This window comes from Chroicocephalus ridibundus, chromosome 1 (assembly GCF_963924245.1).
Source record: "Chroicocephalus ridibundus chromosome 1, bChrRid1.1, whole genome shotgun sequence".
NCBI lineage: Eukaryota > Metazoa > Chordata > Aves > Charadriiformes > Laridae > Chroicocephalus > Chroicocephalus ridibundus.
In genome coordinates, this window is record NC_086284.1 from 88693914 (window position 1) to 88713452 (window position 19539).

The 19539-nt window shown below is 41.2% G+C and overlaps 1 protein-coding gene across 6 annotated transcripts in view; it reads left to right on the forward strand.

The window, feature by feature from the left end:
- The window catches only part of CNKSR2 (connector enhancer of kinase suppressor of Ras 2), a 216650-nt gene that overhangs the window by 181218 nt on the left and 15893 nt on the right, over nt 1-19539 (forward strand). The window lies entirely within an intron of this gene.

The following is a 19539-nucleotide window of genomic DNA, read 5'->3' on the forward strand; positions in this document are numbered from 1 at the left end:
TTAAACACTATGTTATGAAGTGGTATGCGGTGTACCACTTCTAGGTTTTGCTTCTCTGCCTTTTGGATAGGGTATCTTTTCACTTTGGCGGGGTTTAAGCAACAGTGAAATGTGGGAGTCAGGATGAATAATGCCTGGATTGCGCGTGCTGGCGTTGATGGGGATATGTGTCTGAAATTAATAGGGCGGTTTGCTTTTCTGACAGCCTCTTTCCACTTTAGAGAGGATACCATTAGTGGTGTCCTGTCGTCTGACCACCTAGTTAGTTTTATCCGCACCAAGAGGCAAGGAAGAGACCATTAAGATACAGTGTCTTCCCCTCTGGGATTATTCAGGTTAGTAAAGGTGTGCATGCCTGGTAGTGTCTTAAATAAGCGGAACTATGAGAAATGGCAGGTAATGTTTCACATCTGAAATATTCCTTATGAGGCTAGTGAACAGCATGAAGTGCAGCACCCTCTGGGACGCTAAGGAGGATGTTATTCTAACTTACTACCTCCACCATCAGTTCTGTACAAACCAGAACATTTGACAGGGTTGGTGTTTTTTTTTTTTCGCTCGACATCCTTCTGAGCAGCACAGCCTGTGCATGCTCAGACTCTGAAGTAGACTAATGAAATGGCTGCTTTTTCTGAGCTTTGTTGTCATGGTCTGATTTTTCATTCCTAATTCCCATTTGAGCATTCCTGCGGCACCTGACTGGGCATTTGCACTCCTGTGGGCTGAGGACCATCAGCGTTTTGTGCCTTGTCTGCAGGGAGGCCTCCCTCCATCCCTCCCTCCCTCCCTCCATCCCTCCTTCCTGCTGCCTCCGAGGTGCTGGCTCTGCTGTTAACTCAGAATGAGCTTGCCTAAAAATACTGCCTAGTTATGTTCAACAATGTGATCGCAAGCCTGTTGGTTTACAGTGTGAACAGCTAGCCTGCGCTGCTTTGGTACAGATAGTTTATATATTTGCAAGGAAATTTTCATCAGTGGCTCATAGTTTCAGGGAGGAAGGAAGCGTGGAAAAGCAGGACAAGACAGTGGCTGCCATATCACCTGGTTTGCTTTTCAATGCAATGCTTTATGTACAAAATGTCTGGTGGAATGACATATCTTCACATACTCTACTCATATTTTTTTTTCAATTAGTTCTTCATGTATCGTAAGATCCAGCGGGATCCTAGGAGAGCTGTCATACTTGAAAATGAATGGGTGGGGGGACAGCATTGTTAATAATCTAGGTTATATGTCAGGCTAAATTTTTTTATCCTTGTTAAATTTTAAGATACATGTTTATCTGAATAGAAATTTCTATAAGCTTCCAGAGGCAACTGCATATTTGGGAAATTTGTCATCCCAAATAAGAGTTGCTAAATTATTTTCTAGCTGCCATATATGTGTGTATGTTCAGCTGCGTGTGTAAAAATGTGGTTTGGACTGTGTATATTTTTTTAAATATTGATATGAAGACTAACTTGGATAAACAAGTTCTGGGAGTAGGTATCTTTCTTTCTGAGCATGTTCTTTAATTCAAAATTTGAATTTTATAAAATGAAGCTCTTCCAATTCTCATATGCAAAATAAACTCCATTATAGCAGTTGGTTTGTTTTCTAAATAAAAATGATGGGATACAAAACCTCTGTATTCTGATTTTAAATTTCAGTTCTAAGGGAAAAAATTGCCTGCAGTGTTTGAAAGCCAAATATTGAATCATTTACTGAGTAGCAATTCAGAAAGCAGTATGGGCTGTCAACAAAAATAAAAGTAGTTTAATTTTATGCCTGTTAGAGTTTTTACATATGAATGCATTTTACCCATAAATATGGTCTTGACGCATTTTAAATTTTAATTGATTTGCATTGCCCGTGCTGCTAAAAATGCAAAGGAGAGGTGAATCCCTACTCTTATTTTGGTTTTAATAGCTTTGGGTGTCATTGCCAACAAAGGTCATCTGCTTTTGCCTGAAATATGGGGATTACATGGTCTTTTTACAACCAAAAGAAACACACAAGAGAATTTCTTACATGGCCATTCTTATAAATCACTTTTCTTGCAAAGTATCCTCAATTCTATTACTAAGTTAGTGGCTGTCAATGGAGCCCTGCTACCAGAGACAACTTCGGGTTAGGTGGTGGAGCAGGGAATCTGTGGATGTGAGAATATATGTCTGGTTTTTTTCTGTGTTCTGCATTAATTCTCTTCCTAGGTGTTATGTAACCAATCTGGTTTGCCTTTAATTTTTTTCCATTTCTCATTGTTCCTGCTGCTGCCCTGGCTTGAGTCTGGCTGCGGAGATGCTGTCCTTGGGGAAAAACAACTTGTAGGTGGCAGACCACTTCACAAGTGAGACAGGGAAGACGGTCCAAGCCCTCTAGGGCTCTTTGTTTGCCATACTGAAGGATACGCGATTGCTCCCCAGATTGGTGGCCTGATATGTCTCAACAGCAATATAAAAAAATCTCTTTTTGTGCTTGCAGATTCCACCCCCTCAATTCCAAATGTGCTTTCATTCTGGAGCGTAATATAGTCACATTTCTTAAACGAGGATATGCAGCTTTTTTTATATCATTTTGTGTACAAAAAGGAAAATCAGACTGTTTTTTTTAAATTAACATATAGTTTCCCAATAAAAAGAAGTGTTTCCTGTCCCAAAATTTATACTCACGTTCATTTTGATTTCGAACATGAAAAATAAACATTGTTTTTAATAATTTACATAAATCTTCTCACTGAATCTCACTGAAAATTATATTAAATTCACTCTCAGATTTGACCGCTGCACAATACATGAGGAAGCCTTTTTCACTGGGATTTTTGCAGAACTGGGATAACTTCTCTTTGAGATGCAGCAGGGGCTTAGCCTAATCTAAAAGTTTCTAAATGCAAAGGAAACAGACACCTACAAATTTTTTTTGTGCTTTTTTCAAAACTAAGAAAAAAATCCAACCCTTTCTATACTTGATTATAATTAAATCAGAAGAATATGACATGGTACCAGTAGGACTGGGAGAATAAAGCGGACTAAAATTTTTTCAAATTCTATTTATTACATCTCCAGGTGGTACCATCTGCTGTCTGTGGCTCTCAGGTTCTTTCAAGGCAACTGTTAAAACATATGCAGGGATGAACTTGAGTGCTTGGAAGGACATGGGAGGGATACAGTTTTATTAAGCTACTACCGTGCTGAACTTCTGTAGTGTCACCGTGTAAATATGCGTTCTTGTTTAATTACTCTTCGTCGTGGGAAGCGGGATGAGATATTAAAGCCCTCAGTGTGAACAGTCAGCATCCTGGTAGAATTTTTTTTTTGTTGGACAAGAGACTCTAGAAAGGCCAAATTTGTTACAAAGCAGTTTTGTGTCGTTTAATCTATTTTTTAAAAAAAAAAGTCCTCAGAGTTCTTGGATTTAAAATGTAGATTGTCATGGAGGCCTATGAAATTAATATTGCAGGGCAGTTTTCTGTGAATTTTCCTAATGTCCCAGCCTGGCCTTTGGCTGACTTCCCTTTTGAGCCTTTTCTTTTCCTCCTGACTTTCCTTTTCCACCAGCTGCTGCTCCAGAGGGTCACAGATCTCGTGTAGGTGGTGTGTCCAACCTGCCAGCCCTATGCAACTTCCTTGGATGCTCTTTGACAGCTAAAATGGCATGAGGTCCTTATGTTTTGACATCTTAATCTCCTTGTTTCCTAAACCTTTCCGCTGCAGGAAGGCAGCCTATGTAGGCTAAAATCTTGGCCCCTCCGAAGGCTCCAGTGAAGCCGTAGGTGTGCTGTGCGTGTCTTGGAGCCAGTGAGCTGGAAGTGAACTCACAGGTTACCCAGTGTAGCTCTGCCCTACAGTCTGGAGCCACCATACCTACCGAATCTGTCCTTAAACGCCCCCAGCAGTGGGCATTCCTTGTTCCCTCCAGACAGTGCATTTCCTCTTTGCTGTATTAGAAAGGAATTAATTTATTTTTTTCCCCTCCTAATGGATATTGAATCGTTCCCTCCGCAATTGAAGCCCTGCGTTTCCTTTCCATTATGGCATAGAAAACAAAACTGCTCTATTACAGCAGCTCGTTTTCAAGCTGAAAGGCTGTTATGAAGGTTGATTTGGTTTTTCTCACAGGCAGTGCTTTCTAGGCTTCTGACCCCTCTTGCTGAGCTTCCCTGGGTTTTCCAGCTGCCTTCCACCTCCTCCGGCATGGCAGCACCCAAGCCGGGTGCAGCGCACCTGGCTGAGACCGGGAAGACGGCTTCGCCCTGGGCATTTTGTGCACTGTACTGTCATAAATATCTGTTTGGCAACCATACTGTACTTCATATTTCAGTTCGTGCCGTACAGTATCCCAGATGCTTTTCTGCTTAATGGTTATTTTTCTAATCGTAGTTGAGCTGATTATTCCTGCGCCTCTCACACTTTAAGTAGATCATGTTAACAAAGAACCTCAGGTGATTTAAAATGTCTGATTAATTGGGCTAAAACCAACCAACCAACAAACAAATATGACATTTTGTAAAACTAACAGCCTGACTAGACAAAAAAAATAACAAGCCTTACAGACTAACCTGGTGTTTGCCAAGCTCTGTGTCTGCGGGCGTAGCATCTACATATTGTTATATGAAACGTGGCAAGGGATTTCATCCCTCCAGGTCATTCCAGCTCCTGAGATTGTCCTCCAGCAGTCTAGGAGACGTTTCCTCCCACGTTTGTGCTTGTGGATTTTAATAGCTTTATTCTCTTCCACCGTCCATCTTACTAGTACAGTCTGGGGCTGTTTCTGGACCCAGGGCAGCCTCAGGAGAACCTCACGTAGTGCAGCCTTCCCTGTTCACAGCAAGCCTCTGGTGTCTCCTCCATCTGGGCTTGGGTTTTGCTATCAGAGGACACCTTAGATATCAGAGGTGGCTAATGTCACTCACTTCTGGGAGCTGGACTTCTAGAAGGAAGGTTGTGCCATGTCTCACATCCCCTCTGCATCTAAATAACCAAGGAAGTTGTTACCTGGAGGCAGGTGAGGAACTGAAGACTCATCCTTCTGTCACTTGCCATTTCATCAGTCCCTTTGTAAGCTCTGCTGTTGTTTTTCCATATCAGGCATTGCCAGTTCTTACGAAACAAATGTGATAATACAGTATTTTATTGGAAAAAAAAAAAAAAAAGCTTTGCAATCAGGCAATTTTGCAAGGATCTCAGTTCTCATGAATAATAAAAAAATAGGTTTCTGTCTTTGTTTTTTAAAAATTGTGGTTCAAAACCTAGAAAATAAATGCTGTTTGTCTCCTTTCGTGGCCCCAATTTTCGAGTTTTGGATCTTGTTGATGATGGTTAACACTCCCACATTGTTGTACCTAGTGTGGTTCTATTAAACAGTATGATTTCATGGACAAAGAGTGCAGCAAGTTCTCTGCAGGATCTTATTGTTTTTACATGAAGAAAATGGCTGCATTTTAAGTAGGATGGACAATTTCTGGCTCCACATTTTGAATACTGCTGACATGAAATAATAGCAGCTAATTATTTCTTCTCTTCTGGATTCCAAAGGTATGAACTTTGGCCTTTAGGAATATAAAATATCACCACTGATTTGTTTAAAAGCATTTGAGTTGTTATCACTGTTAGAGAGTGAGGAGAGGGGCTGCCAAAAAACTTTGATTTAAAACCACTTTTCAGCCACTTTTTGAAATGTTGATTTAATCACGTGAGGGTTTGTAGGCATCAAGGAGGAGGTGAAATTAAGGAAACCTCACCTGGGAGATTTCTCCTGGTTGTAAATTCCGGGATGGACAGATATCAGGCAGCCGCGCTGCAAGGCTACAGGGCACGGAGGAGGGGGAATTTTACCTTGATCGCTTTACCCGGCAAGACTAATGAGAATAAGTAATAGACCTTAACTGGGGGTCATTGTGCATGCAGTTCTGGGTTAAACAAAACTCAGATTTTGAGTGCAGTGGGCTGGCTTGAGGGAGGCTCCTTGGCGATACCAGACACGTGTCAGTGCGCTCCTTGCAGCTAGTACAGTGTTTCCTATATGTGCAAAGTGCTCATTATAGAATGCTTGAGAACTGGTGAATATGAGACCGAGAGAATTAGAGAGTATCTTCCTGTAATAAACCTAGCAAAATCTGTTTTAGAATTCCCATAACAGTATTTTAGTAGTGTCTACAGTTGGCATTACAGTGATATTTTTTACTGTGCTAATGTGAACACTTGAAATCCAATATGAAAATCATACTTAATCTATAAAAAAGCTTGAAGCTGATTGTTCTGAGAATTCTTGTTTCTTTCCTCCCTGCTAGAATATACCATCATTTGTTTTCAACTTTTAATTAAGAAAATAAATTTTATTTTCAAGACATTTTCTTTTTTGTTGTTTTTTAATCAAGCTAAGTACATGCACATACTTTTAAAGTACGACATTTATATTTTCAACTGAATCATAATGGCTTTAGGAACAACTAGAGTAGCTGGTTTCTGTGTTTTCAGAAGATGGAAGAGAGTATTTTTATTTATTTATTTCTGGCTGTGTAAAGAGCCTAGGAAAAATCCCATTTAAATTTTACACTCCCACTAATGCTCTCCAGGACTAAATTTTTTTGCCACTGAGAACTATGCTTACCTTCTCCAGTGTTACTGTACGATCTTGGTATTAAACATCATGTTTCCTAATGCAGCCTCAAAAGTTTCATGTGATTCTTACAGGGGTTAGGAATACTTATTAGTGAACTAAGATAATTTAACCATGCCATATTTTTTTTATACCAACACATTGAAAATTTAAATCTCGGAATTTTGACAATGGTTTATCAAATTGTAAGACTGAGGAATAAAAAAACGCAAAAGGCAGAAAATGTACTTTAGACATTTGTGCATTATGCCTTAATAAATCGATAGTTTCTAAGTTCTCTGCTGACTTTGCATTTTAACCTTCCACAGTTCAGTTCACAAGTTCTGCCTGGAGATATGGCCTAACTTAGAGTGGCCATCATGAATCTTAGAGCATAAACAGACTGTTCTTCCATCTGTGCAAACTCTAAGAAGTTGCGAAATTTGATTCTCTGAACCTCTTGGACAGTCTATAAAATACGTGTAAAATGTTGCCACAGTAAAAGAAGAGGAAAAGAGGATGTGTATTAGTTTTCCTGGGAATACTTGTTTAAAGGATGGATGAAATTTTTGGTTCAATTAATTTTGAACTATTGGTAGAAGGTAGAAGGGAATTTCAGGGATTTCATGAAGTGAAAAAATGATTGCCTTGGAGACTCACACTTTGGAAATGGGTTTTACAGTTAATGAAACTCAAAAATGTCAGCCACCTTCTTCTTGCTCTCCTCCATCCCAAAAGGCCAGTTTCCTAAGCTTGTACACGTTGTGACTAAACAAGATTATGGGATTTACAGCGAGAGTACAAAAGTCACTTGAAGTAAAAATCAGGCTCTTCAGTCTCTTTTGAAAATACCATTTGGGTCCTTGATGGATTTTATTATTCCTGAACTTTACGGGAGATTGAATGAGGGAGGACGAGGGCATGGTCAGCTGGCCCTGGGCAGCCAGCACTGTCCCTTGGAGGCTCGTGACACCTGTAGTCTTTGGGTTTCTACTCAGAGGAAAACAGAAGTGGAGGGGTGAGATTTTATATTCTGCCTGGATTTGGCTCTTCTGCCACAGCTGCCAGCAGACTGTGTGCGTTTCTGAGCATGGCTCCTCCCCAGCCTGTTGGGGAGTAGGAGGCTGCTGAGAGTAGCCCAATGAACACAGAAAGGAACGCAGACCACACCAGGGCGGTGGAGGCTTAATTTACCTGTGTAAAAAGAGAGGAAACGCTTTCTACGAGCTGTGATCTGTTGTGCTCGTAAGGAAGAGGAAACATCAGGGTAGCTGGGGAAGAGATGGCAAAATCTAGTGGGGTGAGATGGAAGCAAAAGGCGGAAGACTAAAAATAAAACATACATCCATAATGGTGAGGATAACTATGGAACAAGTTTCTTTGAGTTGTGATTGGTTTTTCAAATTAAAATCCCATCAACCTTAATGCTCTGTGCAACGATTGAGGATGATGGTCTTATAAATCTTTCCCTCAGTCAGAAAAACTGTTTTAAAAGCATTTTGTCTTGATTGTGACTTGATTTCTCTTACGGGATAACCTACTGTAAATGCACCCATGCTGCCTTTGCCTTTGTTTGACAGAATTATGCAATTTAGCGTGTTGCGTGGGTGAGCCAAGTGGACGTATTTTATCCTGGGGCCACGTTCTGGCACACTGTACCGTACACAGAAATGTTTCCTCAGCCCAAGTTGTCCTCCAAGGAGGAAATACCTGGCATAACCTCATGACTATGTTGGAAACCCTGTAATATCTCTATCCATAATTAGCTAAAGTGGCAGTTTTTTTTGACAAATAAAACCTCAGTGTCCCCTTATCTCATGTCCTCCAAAAGTATTAGCAGAGGCCTCTGCTGAGACTTTTTCTTCAGATGACTTACTCATTTCTACCATATTGAAATGGAGTAGATATTTTAAAAGACAAAGTCTTCAGCCTGTTTATTTTGTCCTTGTATGTTTTGCATTTCTTCTGTCTGCTGTCGCTTTAGTGGTTGCCGTAGCTAGCACTATTATTAATGACCGAAAGCATATAGCCAGATCTTCATCTCTCTTCCTCCTGGGTTTTATTAACGTCTGTCTCCTCCTTCCAAGGCAAATGTAATGGCTGTAGTAGTTCCAGGGGGACCTGGGGAGGGGAGTTTGTTGTCTGCACTTAAGCGTGTAACTGTGAATGCCCCCAAAGTTTCTGCACGCACCTCCTAAGGGGTTGTTTTAAAAACCTTCAGCTTAGGCTGACCATGTGCTTGCTGTATTTTATAGTTCACAGAGAAGTGTCTAAATCATGGTCACCAACTTTTTTTTCATCACCAGCAGTTTTGCTGATACTGTGCCTATCACACCATAATGTAACAAGAACAGATAAATTCTTGCTCGTTCCTACCTTCTCATGTAGTTTTTCATACAAAACTTAAATCGAGAAAGTTCTTATTTTTCCACAGACTTGTTGAATAGATGTATCATATAACATACACTGAACTTTGTGGTTACTCTGTAACCACAGTAAAATCTTTATTATATCAGATCAAAGCAAAGACAGTATAAAAGGTAGCATGGTCCATGTATTTTGAAAGTATTTTCCTTGGGTCTCTTTTCCAGAAGCAATCTTGTTTTCTGTGCTTCTTTTACTCTAGTTGTGAAAAATATGACATTGCACGAGGGTAATTTCTCCAGAACCTCTCCACCTGTATTTCTGGAATAAAAAACATTGAGGAAGCTGAACACAAATTCAAGCCACTGCAAATTATAAAAGCATCAGTGACAAGTCTAATGTTGTAAAGCCTCTTTGGCATACCCGGTTGTACTGGTAGCAAGTCCTGATGTTATACAGGAAAATTAGTGAGCTTATTGCGATCAGGTACACAGCTTTTTTAAGAGGGTTGTTTACTTTATTCTGAAAGAACAAATCCTTGCAAAATTAAAAACTCACTAAGCTTGTTGTTTTTACTATTTCATCTTGCGGTCTAACATTTTCATTCCACACAGCAGATGTGGGCTTAGTAAAAGTTGTCCAAAACATTGATTTGTGTAGTTCTGTATCAGATTTCAGACTGTGAGCTATTTGCATTTAAACAAAACCCAAAAAACCTGCAAGTGATTGCACTGAAGAGCATTGAGCCCCACGTTCCACCTAAGCCAGTTAGATTGCCTTGAACGGGGCCTAAAAACATATTTCTAGGGAAGAGTTAGGGGTGTCTTGCTTGTAGCCCTTGATGGATCATTCTTCCACAAAATAGTTTTATTGGTTTTGAACTCAAGTGTACTTTTAGATGTATAATGTGTCAACAAGAAGTTGCACATTTTAACTCCAGTCTGGAGAGAAAATTATCTCTTTTGGTTAGTTTTGAACCTGCCACACAAACTTTCAGATGTTCCTGTTACTGGAAGAGGCAATGGTCAACCTTTTCTCTCTTTACTTACTGCCTGTATGTGCTCATAATTATATAGACTTCTGTTAAAACCCCTTTGTTTATAGGGGTGAACGAGTCTTGAATGGTCCTAGACCATGCAGTCACACCTTGCAGGAAAAACCTTTCACACCACCAATAATCCTAGCAGCCCTTATCTCTACCTTTCTCAGTACCACTTTTTGAGGTGAGAAGGCCAGAGCAGGACACAGCCTTCAATATGTGATACATCAGGGATTTACACTTTCTCATTTTATATTTTTTGGCTTTATGTCCACTATTTTCTGTATTAATTGAGAAGTAGAAGCCAAACCTCCCAAGTTCTCTGTTCTTGTGGAAGCCGATTTGATATTTTTAACAAATTCTCTGCAAATGTGGCTTTGCAATCCAAGAGGAGGACTAATGGGAACAGTTTGGTATAAGATGGTTCTGCCGTATAGGGAAAAAAAAAAGAAGGTGTAGTTTTGATGAGTCGGTGAGCATGAAAAGAGTGTGTAATGCTTATTCACATACAAGACTGCAGAGGAGACGGAAACTTTAAAAGACAATTTGGTTACCAAAAGAAATTAGTGGAAGACATAGCTAACTGAGCAGCTTGAGGAATCACTCAATGAGGAGGGACGTTGCTATGGTGGGGTAAGAAAAGAGCTCAGTTGCATGATATTCTATGTTTTTCAGGCCATTGAGGTGCGAGTATTTTCTTTGTTTAGTGATGATACGTTGATGAAGGCACTTAAGCAAACTGAGGCAGGAGTAAGTAGTGAATTGCTGGGAATATTTCCACTACAGAGCAGCTCTGGGTCACGCTAGAGCTTGCCCAGGGGAGGAGTGGCCATGCACATAACTGGTCAGGCAGAAGATACTTGGACAGCAGAAACCCCTCAGGACAAGTCTGCTTTGGCTGACCATCCTCTGAGGGCAGGGAACTCTTACCTGGCAGTTTCCCAGTGTGGCTGCTTTTATAGGTAACCTTCCCCACAGTGTCAGAAGGTGTTTTGGTCCATTCCCCCCACCCTCTTTGCAGAGCAGGTTTCCCTTGCACGCAGCAGCCACTGGTTGTGGTGACAGTCAGGGTCATCCGAGCCTCTTGAAACCCTTTCTGCTGCCCTTGGCAGGACCAAGGGCCAAGCACCCAGCAGCTCAGGGTACCAGCACCGCTTGCTCGCCTGGAGATTGCTGGGGGGGCGGGCTGAGCTCTCATACCAATACCCGGTTCAAAGAGGCCTTTTAATACTAATTAAGTCTGAAATGCAGCCCTCACTTCCCAGCAGATTGCTACGGCAACGCTGAGGTAAAGTGGCATTGGTGGAGCCACTACGGACACTCTGCTTTGCCGCCTGGATTCAGCTCCCTACCACCTGGCCCTGGCCTTCCTCCCGCTCCTCTTCCTCACCGAAGACACGGGCTCAGCCTGCCCAGCTGCCACCTCATGTCAGCAGTACCCCTGCTACCTGGCTGCTCCCAGAGCTGGGGCAGTCCTTTGGGGAAGGGCTCCCCTTGCTTTCATCAGTCTTCTCTTTGCCTTGATGTGGTTAACTTTGGGGAAATTAAAGAGATTTTTTCCTGTTTGCGATCTAAAACCCTGGATGGGATAGCAAGAGCTACCAATTAGTCATGCACGTCCTAAGATGGATCTCTCATTTCCAGTCGAAAGCCACCAAGATCCTATTTTCATTCTTCTGAGAAAGAAGAACACTTGACATCTCAAAAGGTTCTGAGAAGTGCCTGTCTCCAGCACAACTCTGATGGTTCATGCCAGTGGAGGAGCTTGAGCTGCTGTACGAAGAGGGAAATTGGTACCTGGGTGCCAATGTGGCCATGCTGGTGGACTCTGTGCACTGGTCCATCACCCCAGGAGAACAACAGGTCTTCCCCTGGCTCAGGACTATAGCCTTCAGCCCCTCAGGATGGGGCGCTGAGGCAGGAGCAGGGCTTCGCCCTCCCACACTGGGAAGGGCTCCAACGTGCAGGAGAAGAGAACCAGTGCCCAAATCGGGTATTGGTGCTGTAATCTGTGCAACGCAGGATTGTTTGTTCTGTGAAACAATACCGTCATACGGAAGGATGGAAGCTGCATCTTGTCAAACACAACATGTGTGACAGAATTGTTGTGTTTTGGAGATACTTGGGAATGAATTAGGGAGGACGTGGCTAATGAGAAGCAATGAATTTTCACACTGCTGTCTTTGTACCTTTGTACAAAGATCATTGAGGGTAAAAACCTGAGGAATTGGTGGAAGCAATTAGTGGAAGAGTAGGAAGGAATTGATGGAATTATAAGAGCAACTCCTTCCTGGTTATCCCCAGCGCACCAAGAACTTCATCGGGATCATCCCTTAAAAACCACTGGGCACACCATGTCCTCTCTTGCCAAGAGGGCCTGTGATGGACGTCTGGATTTCAGAGGAAGGGCTGAGGGCTCCCCCAAGCCAGGGCATCATGGGGCTGTGAAACCCTGGCATGTGTTCCTTAAGCTTTGTCTGGGCTTCCTGACCAGTCTGACAAATGCCTTTTACCATTCCTTTCCATGAATGGTGGTTTTCTGAATAAGTGTTTAACCAGGAGCTTGAATACTTTAAGGGGATATGGCAAGCGACTCCTTTGATTAATTTGCTGGGGTTTTTTCCTTCCTAAATTGTGTATAGAAGTACTTTCTTACCAGGTTTGAAGAGACACTATCCAATTAAAGAGATCACATGCACTCTAGCATGTTCCAGGGACTTGAAAGAATTTAAAAATTTTTGTTTGTTGCTATCTTTAGAGTTGAAATACACCAGGGAACTTCTAACATTTTCAGCATTTGACTCCTGTAAGAGAAGCCTTTAGACAGATAAAATCCTTGTACAACTCTGATTTTCACTTATTACACTGGTGAGGGCATTGTTTGGCATATGATAGGCTTAGGATATACTTTTTATGAAAAATTTGGAGCCCCTCTGAAAACAGCTCTCACATGTTAAAAATATACAAGCAATTATAAGCAAAAGACGTAGCAATGTTTGGCTTGCCAGAGGGATACCTTACATAAAACCTTTCTGTGCAAGCTTTTTAAGTAGAGATAATTATTCTCATAAAAAATAAAAGTTAAATTCACCAGATGAAAATATATGCTTTCAGTATCTACCAGGTGTGAAACATTTAATCATTAGTTCTTCATTTCATATTCCCAAGTATCTGCAAAGTCACTACAGCAAAACAAGGAGCTCACTGCTGTATTGGTCTGATGGGCTTTCAGGACGCTGTAGATACCTGAGAGAGCAGCTGAATCATTGTTTTAAAACAGGAAAGGTGGTTTCTGCCTTATTTTTATGGAAACCAAATTAATTAGAAGCAAGTTTTCTAAAAGTAGTTTCTTTATATGCTAATTTTGTGCAGTGTATTTCTGCTTGATGATCTGAGGAATTTGTATATGATGGAATTTGTATTCCTAAATGTGATCCTTCTCGAGTCTTGAAGAGACCTGACTAAATGAAAAATAGAGTTGGAGCAGAACCATATGACTTGCCTGGGAACAGTCAAGGCAAGTTGGATTAACAGATCACGCACATGCTAGTACACACGGGGAGAGAAGGGGATACTTTTGTTATATGTAGCACAGACAGACAGGGGGAGTTGTCAACATTTCACTTATTGGCTTTGCCAGATGAGTAGTAACTATGTTCTGTGCGTGTGCTCGTCCAGTGAGCTCCCAATTCCATTAAAAAATCTCAACACGAGCATAGTAATCGTCATCATCATCATTTTCCCTCCCAGCTTTTCCTAACTGGGTGGGTTTTCACACCATTCATGTTGGACATTTTAGCAAAAGCTGCTCAAGAGCCTCAGCAGGACCGGGCATAAAGAGGAAGAGTACAGTTTTGCTCAGTCTGCTCATTTTACCTTAACCGCACAGTCTGATATCAATAACTTTATGTCGTCTGTCTCATTGACCCACTTGGAGAAGAGATCCTCAGCCAGGATGGAAAGTTACTGCAGTTGTCAGCAGCGGTGGCAGGAGCAGCATCTCAGTTCTCTGCCCTTGGATGTAGGCAGGCAGTGGGGAGATGACAGTCCGGCCGTGTGTTACTTAGTCATGCGAGTGATTGTGTCAGTGTGCTGGTATTTTTGTTGTCAGCATGGAAGGCACCATCAGAAAGAGCAATTATGTCACTTCATGACGGGCTATTAAAGTGTTCTTTATCTAAAGTGGTTTCTACCCATTGAAGTTAAAAACTTGTGTAAATTTAAATTTGACATGTTATAATTAATTCCATACATTTCTGTTTGCTTTTAAAGCCCCGAATGAGTTAATGTATAAAAATTCCCATAAATCATCCCAGATGATATAAATAGTCTGTTATAAGATCAATCCTCCTTAAATATTCCTTATTAAAAATTTTGTTGATAGAAATGCAAGCAATTAGTACATTACTTTTTTTTTTTCAAGACTGAAGTCCAAAGGAACGTAAGTCCAAAGGAAAAATAACTCCCATTTTCGTGCTGTATAATAACTATTTAACGGGGCAACAAACTGGAACTACAGTTCCTGCTTCGTGGTCAGGAAATAAAGCCATGTCTTTTCAGGCGGTTCCCGGTATAAGCCATGCAGGAGGTTTGGTAGATTAAGTTGAGCTTTATACACCAATACAATCATAGCCTGGCTAATTTTAGCTTACGACAGTACTAAGAATTGGATTGAAAGCAACCTCGCTGTTAGATGTATTTATCTTTTGGGTGTAACATCAACTTCTCTTGGGTGATGCTTGTCATGTAGACATATGTAACTTAGTTTCAGTGTAATCCAGCAATTAGAGTGCTATTATGCAGAAATTTGAACAGCATTCTCAGAATTCATAAATTGCCCAGTGGGATGATAAAGTCCTTTTTACATTTTGCACTCTCTGAACATATATACAACTATAAGAAATTCAGCCAGCTTCTTTTTATTCCTCACCATGGTTATTCAACTGTGTGCCTTTTTCTCCCCTCCAAAAGAACGGTGTTTTTCTTTTTGTACCAATAACAACAGATTTTTTTTTTCATATTTTATCCAGTCTCTCTGTTTATGTCCCAAATTAGAGGGATTCCTGTGTCTGTGAGCAACTCTTTGTATTAGTTTACAATGGTTATGAAACAAGCTACTCTAGAGAAATAACTGTGGATTTCTGACAGAGCCACAAGTCAAAACTACTCCATCTTGGAGTTGTGGACCATCACTCCAGTAAGACTCCGGTAAGGAAACAAAGGAGAGAGTTTTACAGATATTAGAGAGACACCTACACAGCACAAGAATAACCATGTGTTATATCTAATATGGAGGGGCATAATATGGGCAGAATTCGTAAGAATATAATACAGTGATATAGTAAGAATTAGCAATTTGATGGTTCAACATGCTGCATTAAAAAAAAAATAAATCACAAACCAGAGACCAGCCAAAAATGGGGTCCTTATGGGTGGGTGGCACTCCTTCGTTAGATGTTTAGTTACTGATACTGGTGTCATTCTTATTCATCACTTAATAAAACCTCCATAAACAAATAGCAAATAATCTATGGGCTCTAGTGGCGTTGTCAAAACGCTTCCTGTCATTTAGAGAAGCAGTGGTCCTGAAGCAAAAGCATATTCTTTGTGTAAACTTTTTCCTTGACATTTCTGTGTGAGGCATTGCTTTATCAGAAGGTAGTGCAGAGAGAAGGGTTAGAAATGCTTGAGAGGCCGGTCTCCACAGTCTTCCAAGTCCATGGCTGTTTTCCTCGGAGGTGGCTTTCATGGGGCAGTAAGAGTGCTTTGAAGGAAGGTCGCCGCAGCACGCACCGCCACTGTGGTGTCTGCGTTTGCGCCCAGGGACAGAGTGGTGTCAGGCACCACAGCTGCAAGCCAAAGCAAGAGTCTGGGGAAAAGCCTCATGAGTTTATAGGCCTCATAGGTCTTTCCTGCACGTGGGGTGAGCTAGGTATGATTCAGCCTACATGTGGCCGGCTTAAGGCACAATCGTACAGAGAATTATACAGTTCTGTGTACTAATAGGTATGTTGGTGGTGTGGTCCTGGACTGCGTAAGACAACTTTAACTATTGATTTGTCCAGGTGCTTTTTATTGTAACTCTAGTGGGGGTTTTGCTTACTTTGGGGTTTTTTATTTCATTCTTTAGTACTGAGTAGATAGAGGTTACTTAGCAATCACTGTAGTATATGGAGGGCACGTTGGGAGAACTGGGATACATTTCCAAGTTTAGAAATACTGTGGTAAGTGGGAGGAAAAATCCCTACAGATCAGAGCCCCATAATTTCCCCATGGCTCGTTCTTCTCGTGGGGCCAAGTGCAGCCCTTGTGCAGGAGCAGACACTGGAGATTATTCGTGGTCTGACACAACCACCTGTGCTCCCCATCCCCCTTCCTCATTGTGGTGCTTTCTCGTACAACATTTGTGCTCTTGGTGTTCCTTTGTTGTCACTTTTAGCTCAGTGAGGACATGAGGGATGCTAAAGCACATACCGGGACTACTAGTAATGTTGGGAAAACTGGAACTTGCTATTCGTAGGTAGCATATTCCTGTGTTAGCATTGGTTGATGCAGTGCCCTTAACTGCAGTAACTCAGTCTCCAGAGGAGAATTGAGAGACTCCTGATACTGCTTCCACATCTAACTGGCTTCTTACGGAATAACTTGCAGAGTTGCTGCTTTGGAGTATAGCGCCAGGGGGCTGCACTGGGTATATCATCGAAGTCCTCTTTTCTCAGGCGGTCTCATTGCCAGGCTCTATCCCAGCTCCTTTTCCTCTCTGCGTGGCGTCTGTCTGAGACCTGAGCAGTCTTGAAGATGGTAGGAGCTTCCCACCACTGAGCAATGGACGGTTTGTAGATCTGCCAGCATTCCTCCTGAGGACTCTGTCTCAAATAGCGTTGAGGCATTTCCCTAGGAGGAGGGAGATGTGTCTTGGACTTAGAACAGAAACAGCCAGGTAGCAGTTTGTGGTACACAGGGAGGGATTTCTTTTCTCCAGTGTTGGCATTCATTCTTGTTCAGAGCCTGATTACTCATGCGTAGTATTTACCTGTAGGGAAATGTACATAACTAGGCGTGCTTCATTCTTGGGCTAGATAATAGGTAAGAGCTTCTAGTCAGAGTTCTTCTGTGTCTCTCGTGAATATATAGACAGATGTAGAAATACGTACACAAAACAGGACACAAATGAAGGAAGGGGTAGAGATTCAAAAGGCGGTTACAGTTTTACTGATTGTCACTATAGATAGGAAGTCCGAAATTCCCTCTTCTAAAACTTAAGTACTCATTTCAAAAGTTTATTAACCTGCTATTATTCAACCTACCCCTTCTCTGAAAAGCAAATTTACCATAAACATACCATCTAGTAATCAGGCATCTTGTAGTCTATTTAGGCAAAATATATAATGTGAACATTCATAAAAAAGTATACTCTCAAGTGGCAGCAAAAAAATGTTATGCATTTTATTAAAAACCACATCAAAGTGAAAAGCCTAACTTAAATTACCTCTCGTTAGTGACTGCTGGTGTGCCTTCATTATTTATAAATAGGTCTCAAAGAGAAAAAGAAATAGTTGATTTGCCTTCCGTGCCCCTTCCTTACAAAGGACATCTTGTGCGAGAGCCATTTTGAGACTCTCAAACATTCCTCTCAGGTGAGAACTTTCTCCTCCCCTTTGCTTGCATTTTTATTGTTTTTTGAGATACGTTGTCATGCCCGGCAAGGTCTGCAGAGCATCCCTTGGCTCTTGCTTGGTGGGTTGGTCCCAGCCCTGATGCGTTCTGTCACTGCCACTTCCGATGGGTAACTGCTACAGGTTTGTGCGGACATAAGATTCCTCACATCTTACATGACTGCATTAGCTGAAGAAATACGCAAAGATTTATAGCAGGCAGTTTTGTTTCTGTAACGTCTCTGGGGAAGTCATTTGCTGTAAAGCTCTTCTCATAATGCAAACATAATTTTGTTGATAAATGCAGTAAGTTCACTTCATTATTTTCATAGGGTCACATTCATTTTTGTATGTGAATGGCAGTTGGTTTATTTTTCAAAATGTTTGCAAGTCTCGTGAGTTTCATAAATTGTAGTGTCGATGAGTATCCATCCAAAAGCACATTACTTGTTCTTTGTTATTTGTATTTGTTCTCCTTTAAAACAAATTTTAAAAACCTTAACTAGAAAGGGAACCATATGCTGGAGATTTTTTACATAGATATTTTCCTAATGCTAGTGATATAGAAAGAAAAATGTGGGTTTTATAATGATAAGGAAAAATAATTTTACTACCAAAAAGCCGAATTTCTAAACTCTTAATGTACATCTACACTAATAAGAAATATTGTATAGTTGGTTACTATCAGTAAGAGTGACAGAGTAAATTAATAAGAAAATCTATTTAGAAATGCCCCCCAAGTGTGCCTGTTAATTATATTGACCTTCAGATAAATAGGACAGTGTATGCTACCACTTATCTTAAGACGTCCTAATGAAAGGCTGTTCATACACATTGTGACTAATCCAAACCGGGACACCGAAGAATTACCAGTGTTTGACGATAGGCCTGTAACGGCATTAGCAATATTATTCAATAGTCTTTTCAAAAGCATGTCTTTACCAGTTGTTTTTTTTTTTTTTCAGAAATAGCCATCTTCTAATGCAAAATTTAGTTGGATTTTAGGTACATAAAAAAAGTCCTGTTCCACCACCACCTGTCGAAGGTAGCACAGTTCTTCCGTAGGCACCGAGGATGCGTCCCAGCCAGCCTCGGCGGGGCGTGTGGAAGAGCTGGGTATAGCCATCCGCTAGGTAATGCCCTTGCCCGCACTTCAGTAACCCTCCTTTGTTTCATAGCCACCTTGTTTCACAAAAAGGGAAGTTTCTTTCGCCAAAGCCTGACCTCTGAATCCAAGCTTCCTCAATTTAGAGAAAGAAAGTTAAACGAACAACATCCATGAAACAACAGGATCTCCTGAAGCTGCAGAAGTGATACATACGAGGCAGCAATATCCTCTTTCACTTAGTGCCTTTTTCTAAATAAATCCAAGACCCTTATTTTAAATCCTGTGACTGTTTGTAGTATGAACCAGCGTGAAATGTGAAAAACATTCCCTTTTGCAGTCTACTGAAGTCTCCCTTCCCTCAACCCCATGAGTCCTGAAATGTGCTGGTTTGAATGGGCCTTTTGTTTGTCAGGGGTTTGGTTTTGGGGGTTGGGTTGTTGGTTTTGGTTTTTTTTTTCATTTTGGTTGTAGAATCACATGTTCCTTATTTTAAACAATAAGTTATGTAAAAGTTTCTGTCGACTGCTATACTTAGGATTTAGTTATATAAACTGTTTTCCTCTCCCTTCTTCTTCCTCCTCTCCCTGTTGACGCATCGAGTCCCCAGGAAATCTCAGCAGAGGAGGAGAGGCTGAACTCGGTTTGAGTTCCATATAGCCACACTCACCCTCGGCCTCTTTGGAAACTCATTTTCCAGTTGCTGCTGTGGGTGGAGTAAATGGCACCAATGTTTCCATCTGGGATTCTTTCCACCTTGTGCCTTCTGTCGCTGAGACAACTTTTCTGCTTTCCCAGGC